The following is a 15,062-nucleotide window of genomic DNA, read 5'->3' as shown; positions in this document are numbered from 1 at the left end:
CAACTTGTTGGAAGCAACACATTTTGATGTGTGCAGTCCAATGAGTGCTGAGGCATGCAGTGGATATTCTTATGTTCTTACTTCACAGATGATTCGAGTAGATGTTGAGTATATTTACTTGATGAAACACAAGTCTAAATTATTGAATGGTTCTAGTAATTTCAGAGTGAAGTTGAAGATCATGGTGACAAGAGGATAAAATGTCTATGATATGATCATAGAGATGAGTATCTGAGTTACGAGCTTTGGCACACAATTAAGACATTGTGGAAATTGTTTCACAATTAATACCACCTGGAACACCATGGTATGATGGTGTGTCCGAACATCATAGTTGCACCCTATTGGATATGGTGCGTACCATGATGTCTCTTATCAAATTACCACTATCGTTCATGGGTTAGGCATTAGAGACAACCGCACTCACTTTAATAGGGCACCACGAAACTCCGTTGAGACGACACCGTATGAATTATGGTTTAGAGAAACCTAAGTTGTCATTTCTTAAAGGTTTGGGGCTGCAACGCTTATGTGAAAAAGTTTCAGGTTGATAAGCTTGAACCCAAAGCGGATAAAATGCATCTTCATAGGACACCCAAAACAGTTGGGTATACCTCCTAATTCAGATCCGAAAGCAATAAGGATTGTTTCTTGAATCGGGTCCTTTCTCGAGGAAAAGTTTGTCTCGAAAAGTTGAGTGGGAGGATGGTGGAGACTTGATATGGTTATTGAACCATCACTTCAACCAGTGTGTAGCAGGGCATAGGAAGTTGTTGCTGTGGCACCTACACCAATTGAAGCAGAAGCTTATGATAGTGATCATGAAGTTTTGGATCAAGTCACTACCGTACCTCGTAGGGTGACAAGGATGTGTACTACTTCAGAGTGGTACAGTAATCCTTTCTTGAAGGTCATGTTGCTAGACAACAATGAACCTACGAGCTATGGAGAAGCGATGGTGGGCCCAAATTCCAACAAATGGTTAGAAGCCATGAAATCCGAGATAGGATCCATGTATCAGAACAAAGCATGGACTTTGGTGGACTTGCCCAATGATCGGCAAGCCATTGAGATAAATGGATCTTTAAGAAGAAGACGGACGTGGACGGTAATGTCACCGTCTATGAAGCTCGACTTGTGGCAAAGAGTTTTTCACAAGTTCAAGGAGTTGACTACGATGAAATTTTCTCATCCGTAGCGATGCTTAAGTCCATCGGATTCATATTAGCACAAGCTGCATTTATGAAATCTGGCAGATGGATGTCAAGACAAGTTTCCTTACCAGTTTTCGTAAGGAAAGGTTGTATGTGATACAATCAAAAAAGTTTTGTCGATCCTAAGGATGCTAAAAGGTATGCTGGCTCTAGCGATCCTTCTAAGGACTGGAGTAAGCATCTCGGAGTTGGAATGTGCGCTTTGATAAGATGATCAAAGGTTTTGGGTTTATACCAAGTTTATGAGAAACTTGTATTTCCAAAGAAGTGAGTGGGAGCACTATAGAATTTCTGATGAGTATATGTTGTTGGCATATTGTTGATCAGAAATGATGTAGAATTTCTAGAAAGCATATAGGGTTGTTTGAAAAGTGTTTTTCAAGGGAAAACCTGGATTAAGCTACTTGAACATTGAGCATCAAGATCTATGAGGATGGATCAAAACGCTTAATGGTACTTTCAAATGAGCACATACCTTGACATGATCTTGAAGGTGTTCAAGATGGATCAGTCAAAGAAGGAGTTCTTGCCTGAGTTGTAAGGTATGAAGTTAAGACTTAAAGCTCGACCACGGCAGAATAGAGAGAAAGGACGAATGTCGTCCCCTATGCTTAAGACATAGGCTCTACAGTATGCTATGCTGTGTACCGCACCTGAAGTGTGCCTTGCCATGAGTCAGTCAAGGGGCACAAGAGTGATCCAAGAATGGATCATAGTACAACGGTCAAAGTTATCCTTAGTAACTAGTGGACTAAGGAATTTTCTCGGTTATGGAGGTGATAAAGAGTTCGACGTAAAGAGTTACGACGATGCAAGCTTAGCACCTATCCGGATAGCTCTGAGTAGAGATACCGGATACGTATAATGGAGCAACAATTTAGAATAGCTCCAAGTAGAACAGTTATTTGGAATGGCTCCAAATAGAGCATGGTAGCTGCATCTAGGAGATGACATAAAGATTTGTAAAGCACACACGGATCTGAAAGGTTCAGACCCGTTGACTAAAACCTCTCTTGCAAGCAAAACATGATCAAACCCCTGAACTCATTGAGTCTTAATCACATGATGATGTGAACTAGTTTAGTGACACTAGTAAACTCTTTGGATGTTGGTCACATGGCGATGTGACCTGTGAGTGTTAATCACATGGCGATGTGAACTAGATTATTGACTCTAGTGCAAGTGGGAGACTGTTGGAAATATGCCCTAGAGGCAATAATAAAAGTGTTATTATTATATTTCTTTATTCATGTAGTCTTTTATTCATGCTATAACTGTATTATCCGGAAATCGTAATACACGTGTGAATACATAGACCACAATATGTCCCTAGTGAGCCTCTAGTTGACTAGCTCGTTGTGATCAACAGATAGTCATGGTTTCCTGGCTATGGACATTGGATGTCGTTGATAACGGGATCACATCATTAGGAGAATGATGTGATGGACAAGACCCAATCCTAAGCCTAGCACAAAGATCGTGTAGTTCGTATGCTAAAGCTTTTCTAATGTCAAGTATCTTTTCCTTAGACCATGAGATTGTGCAACTCCCGGATACCGTAGGAATGCTTTGGGTGTACCAAACGTCACAACGTAATTGGGAGGATATAAAGGTGCATTACAGGTATCTCCGAAAGTGTCTGTTGGGTTGGCACGAATCGAGACTGGGATTTGTCACTCCGTGTAAACGGAGAGGTATCTCTGGGCCCACTCAGTAGGACATCATCATAATGTGCACAATGTGACCAAGGGGTTGATCACGGGATGATGTGTTACGGAACGAGTAAAGAGACTTGCCGGTAACGAGATTGAACAAGGTATCGGTATACCGACGATCGAATCTCGGGCAAGTAAAATACCGCTAGACAAAGGGAATTGTATACGGGATCGATTGAGTCCTTGACATCGTGGTTCATCCGATGAGATCATCGTGGAACATGTAGGAGCCAACATGGGTATCCAGATCCCGCTGTTGGTTATTGACTAGAGAACGTCTCGGTCATGTCTACATGTCTCCCGAACCCGTAGGGTCTACACACTTAAGGTTCGGTGACGCTAGGGTTATAAAGGAAGCTTGTATGTGGTTACCGAATGTTGTTCGGAGTCCTGGATGAGATCCCGGACGTCACGAGGAGTTCCGGAATGATCCGGAGGTAAAGATTTATATATGGGAAGTCCTGTTTTGGTCACCGGAAAAGTTTCGGGCGATATCGGTAATGTACCGGGACCACCGGGAGGGTCCCGGGGTCCACCAAGTGGGGCCACCTGCCCCAGAAGGCTGCGTGGGCCAAGTGTGGGAGGGGACCAGCCCCTAGGTGGGCTGGTGCGCCCCCCACAAAGGGCCCAACGTGCAAGGGAGAGTGGGAGGGGGCAAACCCTAGTCCAGATGGGCCTTAAGGCCCACCTAGTGGGCGCCTCCCTCTCTCCCCCTCTTGGCCGCCTCCCCAAGCCCCATCTAGGGCTGGCCGCACCCCTTGGGGGGGGGAACCCTAGATGGGGGTGCAGCCCTCTCCCTCCCCTATATATACTTGAGGTTTGGGGCTGCTATAGACACGGGAACTTCTCCCTCTATTGGTGCAGCCCTGCCTCTCCGCCTCGTCCTCTCCCGTGGTGCTTGGCGAAGCCCTGCTGGATTGCCACGCTCCTCCACCACCACCACGCCGTTGTGCTGCTGCTGGATGGAGTCTTCCTCAACCCCTCCCTCTATCCTTGCTGGATCAAGGCGTGGGAGACGTCACCGGGCTGTACGTGTGTTGAACGCGGAGGTGCCGTCTGTTCGGCACTAGGATCTCCGGTGATTTGAATCACGACGAGTACGACTCCTTCAACCCCGTTCTCTTGAACGCTTCCGCTTAGCGATCTACAAGGGTATGCAGATGCACTCTCCTTCCCCTCGTTGCTGGTTTCTCTATAGATAGATCTTGGTGACACGTAGGAAAATTTTGAATTTCTGCTACGTTCCCCAACATGCCAAATGTGAGGTACACCCCCGAGCGCAGCGGGACCGTCAAAACCAAGCTGACCCAGTTCTTCGAGGGCGTCCTTGGAGCCTTGGGCTATCTTCACTCCAACAGGATGGGCACGCTAGCCGAGGAGGCCCGGCGACTTTGCCGGAGGGTCGTGATCAAGGTCCTCACCAAGGTGGCGCACTGGAATCCCAACCTTGACTTCGCGACCTCGATGAAGAGCTTGCCGGATGGTGTCGAGCTCACGGTGCTCAAAGAGCGCATCAAGCCCATCACCAACGACATCAACAAAATCAAGAGGGTGGAAGGCCAGCGCCGGGATTAAGCATCCCGTTCCTCTTCGCCGCTGCGGGTTCCCGATCAAGACAGATTTTATCTTTAGTTAGAACCACAGCTATGACGTGATGTAATATAACTTTAAAGTACTCTTAAATTTCATGCATGTTATTTCCCCGTTCAATTCCTCTTTATATGTGCGTCCCTCGTCAATCGGGTAGGCTTGCCGGCGCGGACGCCCTTAGCGGCGTTTTGGGGACGGATCCCCAAGGCCTGCCGGGTGAGCCACCTTTCCGTTCCAAACGTGGCCGCTCGGACTGTCGAGCTTATCTCGAGTCATAACCGAGGGCGTTCTTCATCGTGGAAGGTTACTCTGCCACTCCCGACGCAGCCACTTGAGCTGTTGAGCGGACTTGAAACAGGGCAAGGGCATTGCCGATCGTGGGAGAGCCCCCTGGCGTACAGGTTTCTCATACAAAGACGTGACATCTCCAGGGGGAAATAACATCAAATAAGAAGGGTTGTACGCACAAGGGTTCTGTGGAACTTATCTTCCGTTTGCGGTCCCTCGAGCGTCGATCTTCTAGCCTCCTTTCTCCCCCAAGGGTCACGAGGCGAAGGAGTGCCGGGCTAACTGCTAGAGCGATTCTCACAATGGCCCCCCCTACCTCGCGCGCCAAAGATGTCGGTGCGACGACGACACCTATGGGATCACGAGAATCCCTACTACGGTTGCGAGGCACGGGGTTGTGAGAAGGTCGGATAAAATAGATAGCACACGGGTTCTTTATCCAGGTTCGGGCCGCGATGATGCGTAAAACCCTACTCCTGCCTTGATGATTTGTTTATCTGTGTTCTTGAGCTAGCAATGGGGCGTGAGGAGCTCCAAAAAGCCGAATCCCCCTCCTGGTCGCCTTGGGCCTCCTTTTATAGGGAAAGGGGTTGCCACAGTGGCACACAGGAGGTGGAAAGGGCACAATGATGCGAGTTTATCCCTCGCATTACATGACAAGGCGCATTTAATGCATCGTGCTTAGGTGTCCCTGCTTTATCGGGGACGGGAGAGAGCCCAGTTTTGTCCGTCGCTGATCCCTTTCGTGTCGACACGCGCCCTGGCCAGCGTTGCCCGTGGTGCCATGTAGGCAGGCAGGTAGCTGAGGTGGCGCAGCGGTGGGTCTCCACGAAGATCCGCTTGCCGCCACGCAGGTGCCTGCCCAACTGGTTGGGTCGGCAGCTACAAGCGAACGGTGGTAGAGGTTGGAATTGGCGTGGGCCTGATGGTGCCCCTATGGGTGTCCTTGGCAAGAGCCTCGCCGTAGTCCCGGCAAGGGTCTTGCCGGGGCCCTAGCAAGGGTCTTGCCATGGTGCCTTCTATCATCCCCGGTAAGGCTCCTGCCAGGGGCCTTGTGGTCCTCCTTGGCTGGGATCCCGCCAAGGGTCGTCATCTTCTATAGTGTGTATCTGATCTCGCTGTGGTCCTCCTTTCCGTAGGTGTGGAGCGATCCGCCACGGCGAGGGGCGTGCACTCCTTCACCGGCCAGAGATGGGGCCGGCATGACTTGGCGCCCGGTGCTGACGGCCGGGTGGCGTTGAGTGCTACCTCTTGAGCACTCCGTTGGATTTCCCCGAAGAGGAGAGGATGATGCAGCAAAGTAGCGTAAGTTTTTCCCTCAGTTTTTGAGAACCAAGGTATCAATCCAGTAGGAGACCACGCACAAGTCCCTCGTACCTACACAAAATGATAGCTACTCGCAACCAACGCGATTAGGGGTTGTCAATCCCTTCACAGTCACTTACGAGAGTGAGATCTGATAGAGATGATAAATAATATTTTTGGTATTTTTGATAGATATATGCAAAGTGAAAAGTAAAAGGCAAAGTAAAAAGAAAGCAAGTAATAAAGTAATGGAAATTGATATGATGAGAATAGACCCGGGGGCCATAGGTTTCACTAGTGGCTTCTCTCGGGAGCATAGATATTCTACAGTGGGTGAACAAATTACTGTTGAGCAATTGACAGAATTGAGCATAGTTATGAGCATATCTAGGTAATGATCATGTATATAGGCATCACGTCCAAGACAAGTAGATCGAAATGATTCTGCATCTACTACTATTACTCCACTCATCGACCGCTATCCAGCATGCATCTAGAGTATTAAGTTAAAAAAAGAGTAACGCCTAAAGCAAGATGACATGATGTAGAGGGATAAATTCATGCAATATGATAAAAAACCCATCTTGTTATCCTCGATGGCAACAATACAATATGTGCCTTGTTGCCCCTTCTGTCACTGGGAAAGGACACCGCAAGATTGAACCCAAAGCTAAGCACTTCTCCGATTGCAAGAACTACCAATCTAGTTGGCCAAATCAAAAAGGATAATTCGAAGAGACTTGCAAAGATAACTCAATCATACATAAAAGAATTCAGAGAGGATTCAAATATTTTCCATAGATAAATTGGATCATAAACCCACAATTCATCGGTCTCAACAAACGCACCACAAAAAGAAGATTACATCGAATAGATCTCCATGAGAGAGGGGGAGAACATTGTATTGAGATCCAAAAAGAGAGAAGAACCCATATAGCTACTAGCTATGGACCCAAAGGTCTGAACTAAACTACTCACACTTCATCGGAGGGGCTATGGTGTTGATGTAGAAGCCCTCCATGGTGGATGCCCCCTCCGGCGGAGCTCCGGAACAGGACCCAAGATGGGATCTCGTGGATACAGAAGGTTGCGGCGGTGGAATTAGGTTTTTGGCTCCTGTTCTGATCATTTGGGGATACGTAGGTATATATAGGAGGAAGGAGTACGTCGGTGGAGCAACAAGGGGCCCATGAGGTAGGGGGCGCGCCCAGGGGGGCGCCCTCCACCCTCGTGACCGCCTCTTTTGTTCCTTGGAGCATGGTCCAAGTCTCCTGGATCACGTTCGGTGAGAAAATCACGTTCCCGATGGTTTCATTCCGTTTGGACTCCGTTTGATATTCCGTTTCTTCGAAACACTAAAATAGGCAAAAAAACAGCAATTCTGGGCTGGGCCTCCGGTTAATAGGTTAGTCCCAAAAATAATATAAAAGTGGAAAATAAAGCCCAATATAGTCCAAGACAGTACATAAAGTAGCATGGAGCAATCAAAAATTATAGATACGTTGGAGACATATCTGGCACCCCCAAGCTTAATTCCTGCTCGTCCTCGAGTAGGTAAATGATAAAAAATAATTTTTGATGCGGAGTGATACTTTGGCATAATTTCAATGTAAATCTTATTAATTCTGATATGAATATTCAGATCCGAAAGATTCAAGACAAAAGTTCATATTGACACAAAAATAATAATACTTCAAGCATACTAATCAAAGCAATCATGTCTTCTCAAAATAGCATGCCAAAAGAAAGTTCATCACTACAAAATCATATAGTTAGGCTATGCTTCATTTTCGTCACACAAAGATGTTCCCAACTTCTATACCCTGATGACAAGCCATGCAATTGTTTCATACCTAAATAATCTCAAACGTTTTCAACCTTCACGCAATACATGAGCGTGAGCCATGGATATAGCACTATGGGTGGAATAGAATATGATGATGGGGATTGTGTGGAGAAGACAAAAAAAGGAGAAAGTCTCACATTGACGAGGCTAATCAACGGGCTATGGAGATGCCCATCAATTGATGTCAACATGAGGAGTAGGGATTGCCATGCAACGGATGCACTAGAGCTATGAATGCTCAACAAAAGAAAACTAGTGGGTGTGCACCCAACTTGCTTGCTCATGAAGACCTAGGGCATTTGAGGAAGCCCATCGTAGGAATATACAAGCCAAGTTCTATAATGAAAAATTCCCACTAATATAAAAGACAACTTATGAGACTCACTACATGAAGAACAACGTGCTACTTTGAAGCACAATATATGAGACTCACTACATGAAGGACAAGGTGCTACTTTGAAGCACAAGTGTGGAAAAAGAGATAGTAGCATTGCCCTTTTTTCTTTTCTTTTTTTTCTTTTTTTTGGGCCTTCCTTTTATTTGGCCTTTCTTTTTTTCTTTTGGCCTTTCTTTTTTTTTCTTTTGGCCTTTCTTCTTTTTTCTTTTTCTTTTTGGGCAATGATCTAACAATGATGATCATCACACTTCTATTGATTACAACATAAGGATTACAACTCTAAACTTAGAACAAGATATGACTCTATATGAATGCCTCCGGTGGTGTACCAGGATGGTGCAATGAATCAAGAGTGACATGTATGAAAAATAATACATGGTGGCCTTGCCACAAATACGATGTCAACTACATGATCATGCAATGGTGTCGGTGCGAGAACGACACCTATGGGATCACGAGAATCCCTACTACGGTTGCGGGGGGCGGGGTAGTGAGAAGGGCGGATCAAACAGATAGCACACGGGTTCTTTATCCAGGTTCGGGCCGCGAGGATGCGTAAAACCCTACTCCTGCCTTGATGATATGTTTATCTGTGTTCTTGAGCTAGCAATGGGGCGTGAGGAGCTCCAAAATGCCGAATCCCCCTCCTGGTCGCCTTGGGCCTCCTTTTATATGGAAAGGGGTTGCCACAGTGGCACACAGGAGGTGGAAAGGGCACAGTGATGCGAGTTTATCCCTCGCATTACATGACAAGGCACATTTAATGCGTCGTGCTTAGGTGTCCCTGCTTTATCGGGGACGGGGGAGAGCCCAGTCTTGTCCGTTGCCGATCCCTTTCGTGTCGACACGCGCCCTGGCCAGCGTTGCCCGTGGTGCCATGTAGGCAGGCAGGTAGCTAAGGTGGCGCAGCGGTGGGTCTCCATGAAGATCTGCTTGCCGCCGCGCAGGTGCCTGCCCAACTGGTTGGGTCGGCAGCTGCATGCGAACAGTGGTAGAGGTTGGAATTGGCGTGGGCCTGATGGTGGCCCTACGGGTGTCCTTGGCAAGGGCCTCGCTGTAGTCCCAACAAGGGTCTTGCCGGGGCCCCGACAAGGGTCTTGCCGTGGCGCCTGCTATCATCCCCGGCAAGGCTCCTGCGGGGGGCCTTGTGGTCCTCCTTGGCTGGGATCCCGCCAAGGGTCGTCATCTTCTATAGTGTGCATCTGATCTCGAATGTCTTCACAAAGATCTGCATGCCACCACGGGGATGTCCCCCAAATCCTTGCCCCATGGGGGCAGTGGACTCAAGGGTGATTCGCTCCGTATGTGTGGGGCGAGCCGCCAGGGCAAGGGCCTTGCCGGGTTTGCTAAAACCGCCCCTCGGCAAGGATCTTGCCGGGGGAGTCTGCTTCGTTCCCTTTGCTCTTCGTGGTCTTGGTCTTGGTGTTGTTCTGCTCCTTTCGAGCCTCGGCCTTACCTTGGCTCACCTCCCTTGCCTTACCCGGTGCGGTGGCGTCCGTGGCTCGGACTGCCCGTGCACAGTTATAGGGGTACAAAAAGTGTACCCCTCTTTTTGTACACCGACAGAAGCCCCCGGGCCTGGGCCACACGTGAGTGCAATTGCGTCGTTGGGCTAGGCCCAAAAAACGGTGGGCGGGCAGGCGGGGTAGTTTTTGCCACGGTAAATTTCTTCACGCGCTGCGGTTCTCATGCCTCCCGCACATGGCTCGGCATGGGGAGGCGTGTGTGGCATGGGCGGCATGCATGGGGCTGAGCTCTGCGCGCATGCGTCACGTCGTAGTTAATGTGAAAGGAGGCGGCCCGCATTTCCCCCATAAGAAGGAATAACCATGGGCGCGCTGCTCACTTTCTCCTCTTCTCTCGTACTTTTTCCAATCTCAGAGCCGCCGTTTCCTCTCTTCCTTCCCTCCTAAGCTTTCGCCGCCGCCCGCCGTCGCAGTTCTGCCACCCCTCTTCCTCAATCCTCTAGACTTCTTAGCCGCCATGGCGCCCAAATCTGCCAAGGGCAAGGGGGTGGCTAAGAGCTCCAGGACTATGGAGCCGCCGGAGAGTACGATGTCGGGGGACCAGACGAAGTCTGCCTTCTGCCTCCCCTCGTCGATTGGTGCTCATGAGCTCCGGGCCTCCTTCAAGCCCTTATGGGGGGTGAAGACTGGGGGAGAGAGTTCGGGGCACCCGGCAACGCGCGTCATTCCTGCCGCTTGCGCCGATCTTGCTCCAAATCGGTATCCCCTTTTTTGTTGATTACCTTTCCTACGGGCTATGCCCCCCTTTTTCCGATTTTTTCTGCGACATCATGCACATCTTCGGTTTTCATCTCTTGGACTGTACTCCGAATGCAGTGGCATGCCTGGCCCTCTTCGCGCATCTTTGCGAGGGATTTGCCGGAGTGCAGCCCAATACGGCACACTTTCGCCATTATTTCTCCCCTCGAATCCAGCCCGGAGGCGCCGTCTCCGGATGCGTCTCCTGGATCCCCAGATCCAAGGGGGCGTACCCGGAGGGAGCCATGAAGGAGAGGTAGGATGAATGGTGTGGCCGGTGGTGCTGGATTGAAGACGAAGACCTGCCGAAATTCTGCAAGGTCCGTCGAGTGCCACCGGTTCGCGGCAGCGATTGGGGTGATGTTGACACTGCCGATGAGAGGCTGACTGTCGCCACCACCAGGATCCTTCGGCTGACCCGGGCTGGGCTTACTCTGGAGATGATCGGTCTCAACAGAGGCACAAGTGGAGCAGAGGCACAAGGAGGCACTCGATGCCCAAGCTGTGGCCCACACCGGCAAGGTGAAGGAGCTGGAAGCAGGGCGGGATGAACTGAAGGAGTAGGCCCTCAAGTTGTCCGGTGAGAAGAACACGCTCAACCGCGCGTTGGTAGAGGCGCAAGGAGCAGTCATCAGCAGGACTGGGGATCCATCAGAGACCTCAAGCTGAAGCTGGAGGGCCTCAAGAAGATGCTATTGGAGAGCAGGGCTCGGGAGGAGACCTTGACCAGGAGCCTCGAGGAGGAGAAGCATCTGCGGGCAGACGAGGCCGCCTCCCACCAAGAATATGTGGTGGGCGAGAACAGATGCTGGCAGGGTCACCTTGCAATTGGCCACCATGGGGATGCCAAATTTGAGGTACGCCCCCGAGCGCAGCGGGACCGTCAACACCAAGCTGACCCAGTTCTTCGAGGGCATCCTTGGAGCCTTGGGCTATCTTCACTCCAATAGGACGGACACGCTGGCCGAGGAGGCCCGACGACTTTGCGGGAGGGTCGTGACCAAGGTCCTCACCAAGGTGGCGCACTGGAATCCCGACCTTGACTTCGCGGCCTCGATGAAGAGCTTGCCGGATGGTGTCGACCTCACGGTGCTCAAAGAGCGCATCAAGCCCATCACCAATGGCATCGACGAAATCAAGAGGGTGGAAGGCCAGCGCCGTGATTAAGCATCCCGTTCCTCTTTGCCGTTGCGGGTTCCCTATCAAGACAAATTTTATCTTTAGTTAGAACCGCATCTATGACGTGACGTAATATAACTTTCATGCATGTTATTTCCCCATTCAATTCCTCTTTGTATGTGCGTCCCTCATCGATCGGGTAGGCTTGCCGGCGCGGAAGCCCTTAGCGGCGTTTTGGGGACGGATCCCCAAGGCCTGCCGGGTGCACGTGCTGCCGGGTGAGCCACCTTTCCATTCCAAACGCGGCCGCTCGGACCGTCGAGCTTAACTCGAGTCAGAACCGAGGGCGTTATTGGTCGTGGAAGGTTACTCTGCCACTCCCGACGCAGCCACTTGAGCTGTTGAGTGGACTCGAAACAGGGCAAGGGCATTGCTGATCGTGGGAGAGCCCCCTGGCGTACAGGTTTCTCATACAAAGACGTGACATCTCCAAGGGAAAATAACATCAAATAAGAAGGGTTGTACGCACAAGGGTTCAGTGCAACTTATCTTCCGTCTGCGGTCGCTCGAGCATCGATCTTTTGGCCTCCTTTCTCCCCCAAGGGTCACGAAGGCGAAGGAGTGCCATGTTAACTGCTAGAGCCGATTCTCACAACGCCCCCCGCCCTACCTGGCGCACCAAAGATGTCGGTGCGAGGACGACACCTATGGAATCATGAGAATCCCTACTACGGTTGCGGGGCGCGGGGTTGTGAGAAGGGCGGATCAAACAGATAGCACACGGGTTCTTTATCCAGGTTCGGGCCGCGAGGATGCGTAAAACCCTACTCCTGCCTTGATGATTTGTTTATCTGTGTTCTTGAGCTAGCAATGGGGCGTGAGAAGCCATCAAAAATCAAGTACTATGCACATGCTCCTAGGGGGATAGATTGGTCGGAAAAGACCATCGCTCGTCCCCGACCGCCACTCATAAGGATGCGCAAGCCAGGTACACTTCATGTTTCAAATTTGTTACACAACTTTAACCATACGTGCATGCTACGGGACTTGCAAACTTCAACACAAGCATTTCTCAAATTCATAATCACCCAACTAGCACGACTTTGATATTATCACCTCCATATCTCAAAACAATTATCAAGCATCAAACTTATCTTAGTATTCAAGTCACTCAAAAGAAAGTTTCACATATCTTGAACACCAAGTATATTAACATTAAGCAAATTACCATGATATTAATGACTCTCAAAATAATCTAAGTGAAGCATGAGAGATCAATAGTTTCTTTACAACAAATCCACCACCGTGCTCTAAAAGATCTAAGTGAAGCACTAGAGCAAAACTATCAAGCTCAAAAAGATATAAGTGAAGCACTATGAGCAAAACTATCAAGCTCAAAAGATATAAGTGAAGCACATAGAGTATTCTAACAAATTTCAATTCATGTATGGCTCTCTTAAGAGGTGTATACAGCATGGATGATTGTAGTAAACTAACAAGCAAAGATGCAAATAATACAAGACGCTCCAAGCAAAACACATATCATGTGGTGAATAAAAATATAGCTCCAAGTAAATTACCGATGGAAGTGGACGAAAGAGGGGATGCCTTCCGGGGCATTCCCAAGCTTTGACTTTTTGGTGTCCTTGGATTATCTTGGGGGTGCCATGGGCATCCCCAAGCTTAGGCTCTTGCCACTCCTTGTTCCATAATCCATCAAAAGAATCCACCCAAAACTTGAAAACTTCACAACACAAAACTCAACAGAAATCTCGTGAGCTCCGTTAGAGAAAGAAAACAAAAGACTACTTCAAGGTACTGTAATGAACTCATTCTTTATTTATATTGGTGTTAAACCTACTATATTCCAACTTATCTATGGATTATAAACTATTTTACTGTCACGACCGACTTTTTCAATAAATAAATATTGAGAAAATCGACCTTTATATCCCAGTATAGGAAAAAGTCATCCTTTCTGGTAGACAAATGCTTGATAAACAGAGAACTAGTAGCATCAAATATATTACAGGGTTGAGCTGAGGATGCTCAACAATTTATTACAAACCCGCCAATATCTTACATATGGGCGGTTATGACACAGGGGTGTGGTGGCATGCTACTAGTTCGAGGAAAAGTGGTGGATAACTTGACTCCTAACTGGCAGCTCATCGAGCATCGGGGGAGGCTCGATGAATTTATTCAGGGTTGCGGAAGAGGATAATACAATGACCAAAACAGGATAGCATGGGACTGACTGGGACTCCTTTAGGCGTCGGACTCTCTATCAAACTCTTCATCCATGAGATCGCCTTCATCAGCATCTGGCCAAATCAACAAGCCAGGTGAGTACTTTGAAAGTACTCGCAAGAGAGTTCGGGCAAAATATATAATCAATGAATGCATGAATGCGTCATGAATAAGGATGATGCTCATATAACAACGATAATATTGCAGGACTTGATAAAATAAATAACTGAAAACCGATCGGGTGTCTGGAGCGACGCCTCGAAAGGTAAATAAATAAAATGCATGCCGCAGTCGGGCGTCTAAGCGACACCACATAAAGGGCTTTAAAAGAAATGCCACAGTTGGATGTTTGAGCGACATTACATAAAGGGCTTTAAAAGAAATGCCACAGTCAGTCGTCTGAGCGACATCGCAGACAGGGCTTGCAACAAATGTAAATAACAGATATGCTACCATCGGACATCTGAGTGACATCACAGACATGGCTTATAACAAAAGTAAATAACAGGTATGCCACCGCCGGACGTCTGAGCGACATCGCAGACAGGGCTTGCAACAAATGTAAATAACAGATATGCCACCGTCGGACGTCTGAGCGACATCACAGACAGGGCCTATAACAAAAGTAAATAACAGGTATGCCACCGTCGGACGTCTGAGCGACATCGCAGACAGGGCTTGTAATAAATGTACATAACAAGATTAGTCCATCCACAAGAATAATCTTTTAACCGGGTTTATCACACATAAATCCCACCGGTGTTTTGTCACTGAGGCTGATACCTTACAAGATAAGATGAATATAGTACTTGAACAAAGTACAAGATAATTGAAAGATTTGAGACTCTGCAGAGTTTGGATGAACTGACCACAGCCAACGGATTTCTGTAGTCACGAAGGACTAGTTCCGTTTACGGTATTTCAGTAGAAACACATTTAACTAGTACACACCCATTTCACCTCACGATGCCAGGAATCACCCTGGACAACGTCCAAGAAAAACATTGAGACGGGGAGGTCACAACCTCGAATAGCATGGGATCAAATTTCTATACGCGCGCTCTAAGGGGTGCC

Source organism: Triticum aestivum, chromosome 3B (genome assembly GCF_018294505.1).
Source record: "Triticum aestivum cultivar Chinese Spring chromosome 3B, IWGSC CS RefSeq v2.1, whole genome shotgun sequence".
NCBI lineage: Eukaryota > Viridiplantae > Streptophyta > Magnoliopsida > Poales > Poaceae > Triticum > Triticum aestivum.
The sequence above is the reverse complement of the archived record's forward strand: the minus strand, read 5'-3'. Positions refer to the sequence as shown.